Genomic DNA, 17,890 nt, shown 5'->3' with positions numbered 1-17,890 from the left:
AGTGCTTGGGCCGTAAACTCCCCAAAACTTGGCATAAATCCAATTCTAAGTTGTTAGAAAGCCATCTAACACCACCAAAAGCCTTGGAATAAATCATAGGACCAACCAAAAATAGTTTAAGGGCCTTAAACACATCATTTGTGGGATTTCTAAGAGTTTATGGCCAAGGCTTGTTCTTGGGCCGTAAACTCCATAATTTATGGTGTTAGAATGCTAACTAAACACCCCTAAAGCCTTTAGATGAATTTTAGAAGCCTTTCTATGCAAGTTTTAGACCTTGAAACACCTTGTAGCACCCTATAGAAGAGTTTACGGCCATGAGGGGGGTCTCATAGGCCGTAAACTCCATAACACCCCTCAAATGTCCCATAAAACTCATTTCTAGGCTTGTGGGAATTTTTAGAATCACATGTGATTGATTTTAACACCTTAAAAACACTAAATCTTGGAGAATTGAGAGTTTACGGCCAAAGACCCCATGCCTAGGCCGTAAACTCCCTTATGTATTGTAAATGATGTTTTTAATTCAATCCAAGCCTTAAGAAAAATTAATCCAAGCATTTCTAAGTGTCCATATCCATTTATGACCCAAATTTGCACCATAAACCACTCTACCATGAGTTTACGGCCGTAAACTCATGGGAATGGGTGTTTTGGACCAAAAAATCTTGTATAAGTTTATTCATGGGGAGTAAACTCAAGTCCCAAGTGTTGGATTAATGTCTAAGTCCATAACTATATTTGGTAAGACTTGACCCGACCCGGCATGGTCCATTTGGGTTGCATACCATCATGCACTTGAATGAGAGAAATAAGACACTTATGGTTATTAATATATTATAAGTTCTAGTATATTAATAATAAGAATAATAAGATTATTTAATTAGTATTGATCAAGAATTAATCTAGGATTAATTAAGTGATCAAAAGAAGACTAATTAAATATATGGGTTGATTGTGTAAATCATCCATACTTGTATAGTGGGCTAATGCTCCATGGATAATCAAGTTGGGCTAAAACCCATAGGATGGTCCATGGATGCTCCATGGTGTATTTGTACCCATGGATCCAAGGAAATGGAAAGCCATGACAATTAAGAGTTTACCCTAATTGTGTAACTATATAAGCATCTTATTATTGAGGAAAAATCGGCCACTAGTAGTATTGAAGAAAGGGCTAGCCGATTTTGAAAAGTGTAGAATTCTCTCAAGTCATTCCAAGTGTTTTGATGATTGTGATTCCATTTGAGGTGTCACACTTGGGGCACTAAGCACTCAAGCTTCATGAAGACTTACTACACCAAAAAGGTATGTATTCTATCCTACTATATCCATTGTTTTATATGCTAGATTAGGATAATACCTTGGAAGTTCTTATTTGCATGTATAATAGAGAAAACATAGATCCAAGGTATTTAGGGTTGCATGTACACTTAGGAAGTGTTAGAATGCTCAAAACCCTACAGTGGTATCAGAGCCACGGGTTGTTTTCTGTTATATTGATGCAAACATTTTATTTTCAAAGTTGAAAAAAACACATGAAGTTTGTCAAATTTTAAGATAATTACTTGTTCTTGTGAAAAACTAATTATTTGTAAAATTTGAATAATTTGCTTTATGAGTTGAATTAGGTCAAATTTAATAAAAGATAAAATAATATGATTATTTTATTAGTTTGAAAAGTTTGATCTAAAGAGTTTTATTTTTTTTTGAAACCTCCATAAGTTATGGATTTGAAAAGGTTTTAAAAAAAAAAATTGATTCAAAGTTTTTTTGGAGTTACAAAATTTGGTGTTAATGTTTTAAAGGATTACATAACTTAAGAATAAGTTATGGATCACCAAAAGTTTTTTGTGTTATCTTGTTTTATGAGTGAATTTGGATTAATGATGAAAATTATGTGATAGTTGGTTTTAATCCAAATTAATCTAAGAATTGATTCTAAAATGTGTTTTTGTAACTTGTCCTCAAGTTATATGAAAAGTCACATTTAAGAATCATAAAACTCATAAAAATTGGCAAAGGTTACAAAATGAAGAGTCTAGTTCTAATTAAATGGTTTTATGACTCCATAACTTGTCCTCAAGTTATGGAGGACCAAGAGTCTCTTCATTTAATAAAATAAAAAAAGTGTAACCTTAATTAATTCCATAAGTTATAAAATAAAGAAAAGTTAATTCTTTTATTAGTTTAAAGTCTTCCATAACTTGTCCTCAAGTTATGGAACTTGAAGAGTTTTTGGATTAAAACTACTTTAAACACATAAGTTATGGAATTAATTAGTTTTGAATAGTTTCAATACTTGCCCTCAAGTTTTGGAATTTGTAAAGTTTTCACTTATGAATACTTTAATTCCAAGTTAGCCCTTAGAATTTTAAAAGTTAAAATTCAACCCTTATACTTTATAATATTATAAGTTAATAATATATATATGTATAAGAGTAAAGTCAGTCTTACCGCTAGTACGCCTCATTCACGAAGCCGGTCTATAAGGTGGGTATAAGGTTGTTGCCTATAAAATGGCAACTTAATGGGTGTCCACTCTCACCCACCGCTTGCTTGACTGGTGGAGGGTCGTTAGCCGAACGGGTTTGACAGGACTAGAATTCTCCCTTCATTAAAAGTATTAATGATAATACTAAGTAACTAAACTCTTAATAATACCCAATCTTAGTTACTTAGGAAAAATGTGAATAAGGTGCTAATCCATGAAATTACACTTTACACTTTGTCTAAGTCGTTAGTGGAGCGTGTGTGGTTAACCGGCACACTAACTTGGACTTAACAAGGTAGGTAAAGGGTGACTTAATATTGGGTGTCATATTAAGGACTTTAAATCAACTATCTTGAAGCGTGTGTGGTTAACCGGCACATCGATTGAGGGGTAATTTATTAAGGGTACCAAGTGATTTGCATGGTTACTTCACACCTTGTTTTGTGATCCTCGGCATCCCAGTCACAAAACCTGAAGGGCACACTCGAGATTGAAACATGCCTTTGAAAAGTTCAATGAATCTCAAAGATCTAGGAGTTTCAAAACCAATTAAAACCTAATAATACATTTCGTTTATCTTGGTGGAAATTGGTGAATCGTCATTCACCTACCTTCAAATATTTTATAGCTTGGATTACGGCATACCTCTTCTAAGTTATAAAATAGTTTGTTGGGTCCTAGCCTTAATATTTCATATTGGGTGTCATATTAAGGACTTTAAATCAACTATCTTGAATATCTCCCAAAACATGTCTGGTTTAGACATTTATGATCTTCCCAAATCTCTTGAAACAAGCTTTCGTAATGAAGATGATGTCCCATGGATATCATACTTCTTTCTCCTCCTCGAATTATTCTCCCTAACCCACAAGTTCTTGAAAAGTTTAAGGTCACTCAGGCCCTATTAGGCAAGGCAAGGTCTAGGTGTGGTCACATCTTGGAGATGTAGTCACATATTGACAAGCCGGGAGAGTTGGGTGTCAAAGTCTTGAGAAAGTTGGTGGTACAACTACTTTCTAAGTCACATAGTGAGTTCTTTTGGAACAGCTATGAAAAAGACTATGACAAGACCCTTAATGATCTTATCTATTTGTTAAGATCAACTTCCTAAAACTTTATGGACATTGACAATGATGACATTGGATATCCAGTAAAGCATTCTCTTCCCAATGGAAAGGGATCGGCTATAGTCAACTCGGTTGACCAAATGGTAAAGAGAAAAGCTAAGTCTGTGATAGTCCTGTGTACCATTATCAAAGGGTCCATATGTTTGTATTGCCAAAGAAAGGGCATTGGTTGCGAAGCTGCCAAATTTACCTAAGGATGTTAAAGTCAATAAGTTTGACTCTACTTTAGGAAAAATCCACTATCTAACTCTGTTAAGTTTCTATTCTGAGATTCTTGATACATGATGTGACCGGGTCGCATGGTGATGGTTTAAGAATCAAAGGAAAGTGAAGAAACTTAAAGGAAGAATATGCTGAATCTGATCGCATAGATGGATTTCTATCGCATAGTTTGAAAAATCGGATTCTTGAGCTACTTCTTAGGAGTTATGAGATATTGCTTAGGAATAGATAACAACAAGTTTTCATATGGATTGTAAGGATAGTTTTTCCGCAAAGTTTTAAAATAAAAGGAAATTTTTGATTTTATTTATTTTAAAATATCCTTACAATGGCATCTGTGGAAATTTTTGTTGCTTATAAGATTCCATTAGTAGCAAGAGTGGAAGTATGAAATTGATTCTTTCATTTGTGGTAATGTCTAAATTTACCAAATAAGGAAAGATTCTCATCACCCAAGTTTCAATTGGACCGGAACTTGGAATCATGCAAGTTGTATAGCATGATGAATGAGAACTTTCAAGTTTTGGAAAATTAAGACTAATTACTTGTTCACATGGATGTGTGAGTCAAGTAAAGGACTTAGGGATCGAGTACACATTCTTGTGCACTGATTAAGTCCACCACTAAAGATCGATAAGAAGAATCAAATAAGGCAGAAGGATAAAAGTTTCTCAAATCTGAAAAGATGGGAGAGTACTTTAGTATCAGTTTTGTGATCATCTTAATGATTAAGAAACCATATCAAAATTAGTTCTCTAAGGAAATCTTAGTGCATTCTTATGACTAAGAAGAGGAAATTGAATTGTTGAAATGGTTAAATCAAGAAGATGAGTCATACTTCGTTCCAATACAAGTCTTAGAGTCATACTCCAAGATTGTCATTTGAGTGACATGTCTTAAAGAAGGTTTAAAACACTTGTCAAATGTAAGAGTAAAAGTTTTCTACTCTTGTACATTTGAAATTGGTAAGTTGTGATGTTTTGGATAAAACAAAGACCAACTTAGGCCAATTGTGTGAAGTGTTTGTCTTGATTAGAATCCACACTATCTCTTGGATATTTGACAAGGGAGTCTTATAGGTCAAGAGGTCAGTGGGAGTCTTAAAAGTCTTGAAAGTCTCAAGAACTAATCAAGAATAAAACCTAAAGTTCTTCACTAGCACACAACTTGAGGTTCATAACCTATCGTGTTGACATATTTTGTGCCCATTCCAGTTAAAGTTGGTTTTGCATATGAGTTCTTAGAGTTCTCAATTTGTTGCACAACAACTTGGAAGCAATGGTAGGCCCTTGAGCTGCCAGGTGGCAAGAAATTAAGATTGAGTTCAGTCCATATGAGTTTGGATTTGTCATTATCCTTTTCTTGTGACTATGATTTTGACAATTCACATGGATAAGAACACATACACCATTAAATCTAAGTGTCATAAGGTTTCTCTCTGATTCATGAAAATGATGGTGAGGAAACACTTTCACTAAGTAGATTTTAGCTAGATAGCAATTGTGATATTTGCATTCTCAAAGTCGTTAGTGGAGCGCGTGTGGTTAACCGGCACACTAATTTGGACTTGTGAGAAGTGGCAAAAAGGTCTAAACATTATGATTACGGCATCCCTCTTCATAATTGTTTAGATACACAAGTGTGCTATCTAAGGGAAGGTGTATGATTTTGATACAGCTTTATCAAAACAATCTAGCATCAGAAATCTGAACTTTGGTAAGAAAGTCAATGAAGTATTGATTTCTAGAAGTCCAACTGATTTCTGAGTACATGTCAAAGCTAGTGGGAGCATAAGTGTTATGCTATTAATCATCATGTTAGTGGGAGCATGATAATTATGATAAGTATTGCAAGTTAGCAATGTTAATTATAGAAAACAAAAGTTTCAATTGGGAAAGAGTTGTTTTGCTATATTTAAGGGAGAGGAAATTATACTTCATATCAAATCTATAAGGTTTAGATTTGAGGTTTTAATCATTTAGTCAAGGAAATATATGAATTTCATGTTGGAATGGCTCAACATAAGGAAATTCTGTATATGGGTCCATTATTTGCGTTCTAAAATTCGATTATGATTACGGCATCCCTTTTCATAATCTGAATTATGAGAACTTGGCAAATTGAAATGGAAATGTTATAGCAAAAGACTGGTTTAGTCTTTATGTGAGACATCATGAATCGTGTCCCATATGCTTCGGATATAGGATCGATTACATGTGCTATAATCATCCGTTCTAAAATTTTCCAAATGCCTGGGGCATTAAGAAGGGAAAAGGTTTAGAACTGGATATGACTAAAAGGATTAAACAATTGTCGAGGACAATCTAAGGTTTACCAAAGATTGGTTGCTTAAGGACAGTTGGAAGTATAGTGATAATTCTGGAAGGACGATATTGACATAATCTGTAAGGAGGCAAATCTTGTTCAGAAGTGATAGTCAAAATGGAATCTGGAAATGTTTCAAAGTTAGAATTTTTTCAATCTGTTTAAGATTAAGGAAACTTAATGCGAGAAGGATATTTCAAGGAGTTGATCTCCTTTGGAATACTCTGTAATGATTGTTGCCAAGTCTTTGTGACTTTGTGCATAATCGTTACAAGAGGATCAATGCATATAAGTTTAGAATCTAACAGATTTCTGTAAATGGCATGAATTTGGAATTCTTGCATTTGTAGTAAGGATTTGGGAGTGTGAAAAGAGAATCATTGAAGTTATGTTCAATTGATCTATTTCACAAAGTAAAGATCATAGACAAACATAGTATGCATACTTGGTGTGTGGCATGACTAGTGTTTTGAAAAAAAAACATAGTGTACATGCTTGGAGCATGGGACAACTATTGTTTTAAATTCAAGAATAAAGTTGATAGCTGAAACAGTGTACAATGAATAATGTGTAATCATATGGTGATAAATAAAAGGTGTTTTATTTATGTTCAAAGGGTTGATACCATATTGGATTCAATTATTATTGTGTTTCACTTTGCATGTTTTGACTTCCCGAATAAACTGGGTTATTCTTCCGGAATGACTAAGTTATTCAAACCATCCACAGTCGGTCATATTTTGGAAGTAGATATGAATTAAGACTGTCATGATGGGTTGTAGAGGTCTAAGGTGTTGGACAAGGCTACAACAATCATGAGTGCTCATAAGTTCTGAGTATTGGATTCAACCCGCGCTCATTGGAATCACTTCATGGATTTTATCACGAGTGATCATGAGACGATAATATCTTATATTCTTCAAACCTAGAGATATGAGTTGTTACTATGAGTTGATAGTACATTGATAGCACGAAAACGCATTTGGTAACTCGGTGCTATAAAACGTGCCTTTGTGTATGATTCAACAAGTAGTAGAACAAGCCATATGAGTCGAAGTTTATCCGTTCCTTTTACCTTCGGGATAAAAGCGATATCTGTGGGCCCCTCGATGATTTGATGATGACAAATGGAAGTGCTCGGCCGGGCCAGGACTGATTTGATTTGTTCAATTAGTCAGTCGTCATAAATTGGAAATCGGGAAACAACAAATGGACAGAGAGAATGATTATAATCCATGTCTCAGTCCATATGATATCTAGAATGGAGGAATATATGATCCCTTATCTAATGGACAAGTCACTGACAAAGGTCAGAGTTCATCGACAAGGTCAGAGTTCGACAGAAGCTTTTGAGAGCTACGATTGCCGGTTGGTTCCTGAAGTCATACGCAATAATAGTTTTAGACGTATCCAAGTGGGAGACTGTTGGATTAATGTCTAAGTCCATAACTATATTTGGTAAGACTTGACCCGACCCGCATGGTCCATTTGGGTTGCATACCATCATGCACTTGAATGAGAGAAATAAGACACTTATGGTTATTAATATATTATAAGTTCTAGTATATTAATAATAAGAATAATAAGATTATTTAATTAGTATTGATCAAGAATTAATCTAGGATTAATTAAGTGATCAAAAGAAGACTAATTAAATATATGGGTTGATTGTGTAAATCATCCATACTTGTATAGTGGGCTAATGCTCCATGGATAATCAAGTTGGGCTAAAACCCATAGGATGGTCCATGGATGCTCCATGGTGTATTTGTACCCATGGATCCAAGGAAATGGAAAGCCATGACAATTAAGAGTTTACCCTAATTGTGTAACTATATAAGCATCTTATTATTGAGGAAAAATCGGCCACTAGTAGTATTGAAGAAAGGGCTAGCCGATTTTGAAAAGTGTAGAATTCTCTCAAGTCATTCCAAGTGTTTTGATGATTGTGATTCCATTTGAGGTGTCACACTTGGGGCACTAAGCACTCAAGCTTCATGAAGACTTACTACACCAAAAAGGTATGTATTCTATCCTACTATATCCATTGTTTTATATGCTAGATTAGGATAATACCTTGGAAGTTCTTATTTGCATGTATAATAGAGAAAACATAGATCCAAGGTATTTAGGGTTGCATGTACACTTAGGAAGTGTTAGAATGCTCAAAACCCTACACCAAGTCCCTCGATTCAATTCCCGTCCTTAAACACCACCCGGGTCCCTCTAAACACTTGTATCGAAGTGTTTTCGCGACTTGAAGCAATTGTCCCTATCCAACAATCAATCTAAGTCCTAATTAGATACAAATGTGTATCTTTACATCATAATTAGGAACCTCGTGTGTTTACAAGTTCCGGATCAACTCTTAGCATCCAAACCATCTCATATCTCGTCCGGTGAGTTCATACCCCTACGCCTTTTCCGTGTTTTTCAATGTTTTCAGGGGGGGAATACAAGCAAAACTATAACTGTTTTCAAATTATAACATTGATGTATTTCAAATAAACTCTGGCAAACTTATAAACTCTTTTACTCCTTATGTATTATGTTGAGCATAAGGAATGATTTATCGATTTTAACTAAATGGATTTTAGTTAAGAAAATAACCAAACTAATCAAATTATTATGGGAATAATTTGGGGTTCTATATTTCTCTTTATATCACGTACTGATATCTGTATTAAGTTATTAGATAAACTATGTCTGATTCAGTTTATCTCTATACCATTCGAATGTTTTGCCAGATAGTCTCATTGTATGTATCTATTTTTCACTGTATCATGTCTTGAAATCTTTGTATGTTTGGTATCGTATGAGAATCCTGTGAATAGTTTAATACTAGCTTGTGAGATAGTCACTACCCTTTATGGATGATCAAGTAAATCCTCTCCGGAAGTGTAACCAGAGTCTCCTGGAGGGAGAGCGAGGAATTTGTGAATAGATCTATTCGGGACTGACAATCCCACACCTTAACTGCTAGCTACAGTTAGGCGGGCACGCCTGGGGTGACAAATTATGTATATCATTCGACGTCTGACTAACGTCAAGGAGGTATCGTTGTCATATCAGTATGGTTACCCGACTCACAATACATATTAATATAAACTTATTCACAGCTAGGATTTTGTTTAGAATCTATATCTTGTTCGGGATGATAATCCCATGATCTTGTATCTATATCTTGTTCGGGATGATAATCCCATGGTCTTGTATCTATATCTCGTTCGGGATGGAAATCCCATGGTTTTATGTTTATATCTCGTTCGGGATGATAATCCCATGATCTTGTGTCTATATCTCGTTCGGGATGATAATCCCATGGTTTTGAAACTAAATTTTATACGGGATGATAATCCCATGATTTTATCAATCTATCTTATATCTAGTTTCGGGATAGTGATCCCATGGTTTATCAAGTTATCTTATATCTATTTTCGGGATAGTGATCCCATGGTCTTTATCGAATTATCTTATAACTGGTTCGGGATGTTAGTCCCAAGGTTTTCAAAATACTTTCTATCTACAGTTCGTCTAAATTATAGTTTTGTATATTAAACTATACTATGTGTTATTCAATCAATCTTGTATTTAGGAAAATATGGGATTTTCCTGGGGTTAACTTATATCTGTAACTGAACTGTAACGAAAGATAACTTAACTACTTTACATAAGAAAATATGGGATTTTCTTGGATATCAAATCTTCTCAGAAAACTAAAGGAAACCGATACATGTTCACAAAACAAATCCGCTTATGAACTCACCAGCTTTATGCTGATTTTCAAACTGCTTGTATTCTTAGGTCCAAGTTAGACAGGTACCCGGCGATATCTTTTGGTGAAGATGGAGTGCTCCGAAGACCCGTCTCGTTTTGTTCATATGATATATGTATAACTTTTGTACAATTTACTTTTGAACCAAATGTAAACTTTCATATATATGTAATGTAATGGTTGTTTACTGTGATTACTATGTACATTAGATTTGATACTCAACGTGGAGTCAACCCCGGGAACGTTTCCGCGTTTGGTTTTCGGGGTGTGACAACTACTGTCCGCACCGTATCAGAATACACCCCAAGTCCTCCTCTTTGGATCCCAAATTCCAGGTACTCTATCATGCACAGACTACTCTCTAATAGCTCTCTCATAAGCCTCTCGCTGCTACCTACTCACTCTCACACATCTCATAGCAGCTCACCTCTTCCTTGGCTAAGGCATCACATATCAGGCCACTCTAGTCCTAATACGAATACTTAGCCTACTCTAGCATGTGAATACATCATATCAATATCAATAGCACATAACATGAGGGTATTTTGGGAAATCACCGTTCGGGCGCGGACTGATCGTACACACAACTCTGCTCTGCGTTTCTTTTCAAAATCTTTTACTCTTTTTTTTTGAAAATACTTCTCAAATCCTAAGTTAGAGTTCAAATACGCTCGAAGGTGTACTCGAATCCCTCAAACCAAGGCTCTGATACCAACTTGTAACACCTTGAATTTCAAAATAATTTTTCGCAAAATATAAAAACATTTTTCATTTAATTTTCATAAAACATCAAGTTTAAATCTTCAATCCACATCATACAAAATCCCAAGATCACATAACATAAAAATCCCCTGTGTGTGTACAGATCAAGCCGGCGCCTTCCCACGGTCATCACTAGTACCTGAAACAAACAACACTAACACTATAAGCACAAAGCTTAGTGAGTTCCCCAAAATACCACACATAACACATATTAGCCACTCAAGGCTATAACTCTATGGGTCCGTAGACCCTACTCTGTGAACCCACTGGTTCAAACTCTGGGAACCTAACGGTTCCAACTCTATAACACATGCACAGCATAAATCACATAGACATCATGCAGTACAACACATTACATACACATAACATACACATACTCTGTCACATGACTCTGATTACCTACTCAAGGTAAAGTATAGTGAGAAGACTCACCTCGTAAATCTCGATAACCCGCGAATCCTGGAAATCACTCGTGCTCGATCCTCCGAGCTATAATCCTCCTACAACATCATACATCTCTAATTAACACTTTTCTCACTAAGGTTGACTACCCCTATCAAGTCAACACTGGTCAACTCTGGTCAACGGTCAACGGTCAACGGTCAATTTGACCGGACTCGGCGAGTGCACTAGGGCGACTCGGTGAGTCTATACGTATTCACCAACTCTCTAGGATTCTCTTTTGACACGTCGAGTACTCCCCTGACTCAACGAGTTCCACCTGGCATGAATCGCGGGGCCACCACGACTCAACTCGCCGAGTCTCAAGAACAACTCGGCGAGTTCCAGCTCGACTCAGTCCATCTGTCAACCCTCCCTAACTCTCCCTGACTCACTGAGTCAACCCATAACTCGGCAGGACCACTCGCTGAGTGGTTAAGGACAATCTTCATGCTACTCGCCGAGTCTGTTCTTCAGACTCGGCGAGTCCATGCCATGCATCAACTCAAACTAGCTTCTGAGGTCAGATCCGCTCCATCCACTCATAGATCTAGCCCTCTTAAGCTCATACATCACGTAAAGTTCATGTCTTGATTACCATACAACACCTACAAGGCTCTTTTTGGAGAAATGACCTCTAAAATGGCAACCCTAGCCTCCAACCTAAAAGGAAGGACATAAAGCATGACATTAGGGACTCTCTGGACCTACTAAGGTCCAGATCTAGGCACCATATCCCCATGGGAGCTCTCACACTTCAATTACAAAGCAAAATAAGGCAAGAAGAAACCCTAGATTTGACCATATCAACAAAAATACGGAAATAAGCTCTGAATGATTCCTCAAGAAGCCTCCTCTGATGAAATGAAAGTAGATCCAAGCTCCCCAACTCTCCTAGCTTGACTTTCCTCTTCCTTTCTTGCAAAAAACACACAAATTTGGTGAACAATGGCCCCTTATCTCATTACAAGAACCCTCAGCTGCTTTGGTGCTCTCAAGATCAAGGTAGCCGAAATGAAGGGCCATAAGGTCCTTTAAATAGGGCTTAGGACCGGGAAATTAGGGTTTCATTAAATAGCGAGGACTTGCCGAGTCCATTCCTTGGACTCGTCGAGTCCAGGCGCGAACCCGCGTCCTGAACCGCGATCCTACTCGGTGAGTTTGAGCTCCAACTCGCCGGGTCCCCTCACAAAACTCCAAAAAAATATAAGCATAAAAGATACCTGGAAATCCGGGCTGTTACAAGTTCTTCTTCAAAAAATTCATGTAATGTTTTGATGTCTTTGGTTCTAGAAATATGGTAAAGCTGTTGGAACAGTAGAGAAAGATGTAAAATGTCACTTGTATCCTTCAATTGAAGTTCGATGACTCATCCAATAGGGTTTAAACAGTAGGTCCTTTTTATGATACCTTTATGAAAGTTTTGAGTGTTCTACAAAAACAGTGCTCATTTTTTAACGAGTTCTTTTTAAAATACTTGTTTTTTCAATGATCTTTTTCATTGGTTGTTTTTTCAGTTGAGCAATGTTCTTGTTGGTGGGTGTGCTATACTACTTCTTGAATTTTTGTTCTTGAAATCATCACACTTGAAAATGATGATAAATTAATAGATGCATTTGCATTAGTTGGTGCACTTTGGATTCAGATATAGACATTTTATCAATTACTAAGGTTTTGTATGAAAAAGATTGTATCTTTTTTTTTCCATTACATTTTCTAGAGTTTGTGCGTTTAATCAACTGTTTACTTCTTGTGATGCTTATCCAAAGACTAAAATTGAATGTTAGTATAGATTATATTATGGAACTTTAGGATGAATTGATATTTTATGAAGGTGGAATGTTCATTATTTCTATAGTGTCATGAGGTTCTGCTAGATTTTCGTGTTGGTAAAGTGCATATGGAAGGAACAAGAGTTGTTGTTGATCCTTCTTAATGTATTTTCTGTATCAAAAGAGTTTGTGTTGGTAAAATAGAGTCTTTATCTCTAGAATGTTCTTAAGGACAAATACAAGAGAAGCATTTTAAATGTATATCTGTACTTTCTTTTAATAAGAGTGTGCAGGTAATATATATGTTTTTATCCCGAAAATAGTATTTTAAATTTTTACGTTGTGTCATGTGTTACCTAAGATTGTTTTAAGTGTTTTGGACTCAAAGGGAAATTGACTACTTAGGCATTAGCTCAGGATTTATTGTGTGATGCACCATTCACAGCACCACTACACACAACTGACATTTTTTATTAACCTTGAGCATGTGACAGTTTTAATAGCTTATTATGGTGGATCCAACATGTTATAAATAGGATGCACATACTTACAATTTGATATATCTATGATTTGGAAGCTAATTGTAACACCACAAATTTTCACAATATCATTTATTTTTAAGTAAGATAAATACCCATTTTCATAAAATCATATTTAAGATAAAACCACTTATTCATAAGACCATTATCGAAAAATTCAAGAATAGAGTATATTAAAATCATCACGGAAGTCTCAAAAAATAAAAATTGTTGATGTGTTTGTATAGTCACGCCTTCGCTTTCCCCCATCATTGGAAGTACTTGAAAACATTTAATGCGCAACTTTAAGCTAAATCTTAGTGAGTTCCCTAATATCACATACAACACATAATAAATATACATAATATTAAGATGTCTGTTTCATCCCAACAAGTTTGTTTCATCTAAACGGGTCTGTTTCATCCGAATGTGCCTATTTAATCCTAATGAAGCATGTGAACATACAAGAAAAAAGCAAGATCCTTATACTCTAGCTAAGCATACAATCATGGCATATCAACTACGTCATAAGTAATATAGTGAGAAAACTCAGCTCATATAAAATCCAGGAAATCACAACTACATGCGAATAAATGTAAAGGCCAGTATCACAAATCACTCGTCACACCCCCAAACCTGAACGACGAAAACATTCGGGGGTGGAGGACGTCATGTGCAGTATCATAACAATTGAATAGTAAAGAAAGTACACACCACCATAACATATATTTGAAAAGTTTATATGATTGTATCTATTACATGTTTAAAAGTCAAATAACCATGATGAATTCCAAAAGATGATATTAACGCCAGAGCGTTAATCCCCAAAAGTAGTTGCAAACCTTGTTTAGCAGTTTCTTGAGAATACAAGATATTTTAAGAAAAAGTGTCAACAATTAAGTTGGTGCGAAGGGTCCAATTAGTGGTTTGGTCTAGGCTTTACGTTGTATAATGGTCTTTTGAGTTTTTTGGCATATTTTAGGGCGTTTTGGTGTATTTACGACCATATGTATGGGTTTACGGCCGTAAACCCTGTTTCCGGCCCATGTCCCTTATAAATAGAGGTTGTGTAGGTCATTATTGGTTGTTGATACCACATAGTTCACGGCTAAGTATATCGAGTTATACCAGACGTTTTTCAGTAATAAACGTGTGCAAGCTTGATTTCTTTTCTTCTTCTACTCATATTCTAGTTTCTTTTGATTGTTTGATTGCTTGATCATTGGTAAAGATCCGTTTTAGGACCATACAATTGGTATCAGAGCGAGACCGGTGTCAAAGCATCATTCAATCGAATTTTTCGGGCGTTTAAACTCATATTCTTCACTGCTCATGATTGGGCTTGGTGTTTTTGTTGTTAAAGGGATCAAATTTGCTCTAGAATTGCGTTACTGAGATTTCTGGAAGTTTACTTCCAAGAGATTACGGCCGTAAACCCTGTTTACAGCCTTAAACTCAAGAACATTCAAGGACCGTAAACTCTGTTCTTGAACCGTAAACAGATTATAGTGGTTATTCATTAACCGTAAACACTCGACTATAAACACATGACCGTAAACACCGAACCATAAACACATGACCGTAAGCACTGTTTACGGTTGTAAACTACCTGACCATAAACTCAATTTTGATATTTTTTTGATTTTAACTTTAAGCTTTAAAATCATAATAAATGGATTCACAAAGTTAAATACATCATCATGAATTGGATTCTATCATGGGCACAACTACACGCATTCTGAGACTGTTGTCTATGGATGGTTTTCCTAAATGGAAATACCGTATTGAAAAGTACATTAAAACGAAAGACTTCAAGGTTTGGAGGAGCATCATCAAGGGTCCTGTCCGAATTACCACCACAGTTGCAAGACAACTAACTGACAAAGCAGTTAAGAACTATACAGATAAAGACTTTGAGAAAGTTGCGGAACAAGAAAAGGCATTGGCCACTCTGACCATGGCTCTATCTCCTGATATAGCTCAAGGTTTCAGAGAATATACTTCAGCTAAGGCTTTGTGGGAAGCCTGGAGACACAACTGCAGCAATTCACCACTCTCACTACTGAGATGAACATTTCTGGGATCTTCTTGACCAAGTCGGAGATAATAAAAAAAAAGCTACTGAATGCTCTTCCAAAGTTATGGGACATGAATGTAGCTGTTATTAAGAAAACCAGATATTTGAATCGTCTCACTCTTGCTGAAACTATGGCCATCATCAAAGCCTGTGATATTGATGATAAACAGCAGGAGATTAATCATGTATATTCGTATTCGACTATAAACCTCGGGATTTCCTCTAACAATGATCTTGCATCAATCATTCCTTTCTCAAGTCAAGCATTTTTTGTTGAACAACCTCAAATCCAAACCATTACTGCTGCGTCATCCATGCCTTACTCGCAAAGCCAGCTGCCTGTCAATCCTCAAGCTGCTCCCTCCTCCAATGTACCGGTTGTGGCCTCTTCCTCAAACACAAAGGAATGTGATGACAATCTTGCCTTTTCCACAGGACTAGTGAACTGCTATAATGCTCTTGTAGCTGGAGAGCTTCCACCTCCATTGTCATTTGCTTTATCTGGATCAGATTCATCCAGAATATGTGGAAGAGATGGACATCACATGGAAGATAGCAATGGAAATATTCAGGGCTAAGAAGTTTTCCAAGAAGACTGGGAAGAACAACTGGGGTATGAATGCCGATAAAAAGGTGGGGTTCAACAAAGGGAAGCTGTGTTGTTTCAACTGTCACGAGCCAAGACATTTTGCTCGTGAGTGCCCGAAGCCGGATAGAAGATTGAACAATGACAGGACAATGGTTGCAGTGGGAAACAATCGGGGAGGTGCTCAGGTCAACAGTGAGAGGGCTATGGTTGCACAGTCATTTGACTAGGAGGACCAGATTTAGGTGTTTCACATTTCATGACCTGAGAATGCTCACCTGGCCCAAGTCAATGATGAAGCTCCCATGAAGAGTGTTGCAGCTGATCCAGAAGAAAAGATGATGGAGCTACAGTTTGCACTGATGGTATCTTCTACTTCCGAACCCAAGTAAAGTGAGGTAAGTTTACCTTCTTGTTCTCAGCCATGTGCTGATTATGTTAAACTTCTTCGTGAGGAAATAGAATCATTATGTAGAGAAGTAGAGGACCTTAGATATGATGGCTATCAGCTTAGAAAAGTACAAAAACCCCTAAAGGCCCAGTTAGAGAAAAAAATAAAGGACTTTAGAAAACTTCAGGAGGACTATAGTAACAAATGTGAAAACTTTGACTATATCAAGAGAAAGAATGTTGAGTTAATTACTGAGCTTGATACATTAAAAGACAAATTTGAAACTGCAAATTTTGAACTTAGAAAGTATGATGTATCAAGCGAGGTAGTTGCCACATGATTGACCATTGCCTGCAGTTCAAACAGAACCAGAAAAAAGGTTTAGGATACGATAAAGTGCCTCCTCCTTTCAATCATAATTGTCAGTATCACCCTGTTACTGATGAGAAGATTGCCAACGAATCTTTCATTGTTTATGGCAAGACAACAGGTTTTGTCTTAGGAGGAGTTATTAATGTTGAAAGTTCTAATGTTTCTATTTCCCCTACAGATCAATCCTTAGATCAGTCAAAGCACAAAGTTGAAGAATCTGTTTCTAATAACAAAACTGAGTCTGAACCTGAAGTTTATGTTCCAAATAATGACTTTATTTTTCCTGATGATAAAAATGACAATTTTTTTGTGATACTTTTGCATCTGCTAATGCTAAATTATATTCTTTTGAAGTGTTTGATGAGTTATTAAATAATCCTGATGTTTGTGATACTTCAAATAAAAACACATCGATTCCACAAGTCACACTGTCTAATGCACCCTCCCTTATCACACAACCTGATTCATGCACATGTTCTTGTGGGAAAAGTAAGGGTGTCAGTAAAGAAAATTCATTTGAGAAAGGCAGTACCAATTTTAGTGAAAATAAGCAAATTTTTTTTAATTGCGGTATTAGTGGTCGTATAGCTAGGAATTGTCCAAATAGGATTTTTATACATTATATGTCACCAAGAGGAGAGAACGAATCTAGAGGAAGGTCTTTAACTAGAAAGTCTTCAAGAATTCTCTCTCGAGATGATGATTGGGAAGTTGATCGAAGTAGAAAGAGGGTAGTTTTTCAAAAGAATAAAAGGGTTTTTCCTAATAAAGTCCCAAATAGTTTGCCAAAACCGAACAAGGCTCCGCCAAGATCAGTTTCATCAAGGAGCAGTTCTAGATTTTCAACCACTTCTGGTAGAACATCTAGATGCTCACTACAAACCAATAAGAAACATATTTCTAAACCATCGGTGACTGTTAGGAAACCTAATTATCATTGGATGCCCAAATTAACTTCCAATCAATCATTAGCATCCTCTAAAAACATTAGAAATGATGATTTGAAGATTTTGAAAGGTCAACCAGAG

This window comes from Lactuca serriola, chromosome 1 (assembly GCF_051521515.1).
Source record: "Lactuca serriola cultivar US96UC23 chromosome 1, Lser_US96UC23_V15, whole genome shotgun sequence".
NCBI lineage: Eukaryota > Viridiplantae > Streptophyta > Magnoliopsida > Asterales > Asteraceae > Lactuca > Lactuca serriola.
This window is presented reverse-complemented; position numbering follows the sequence as displayed.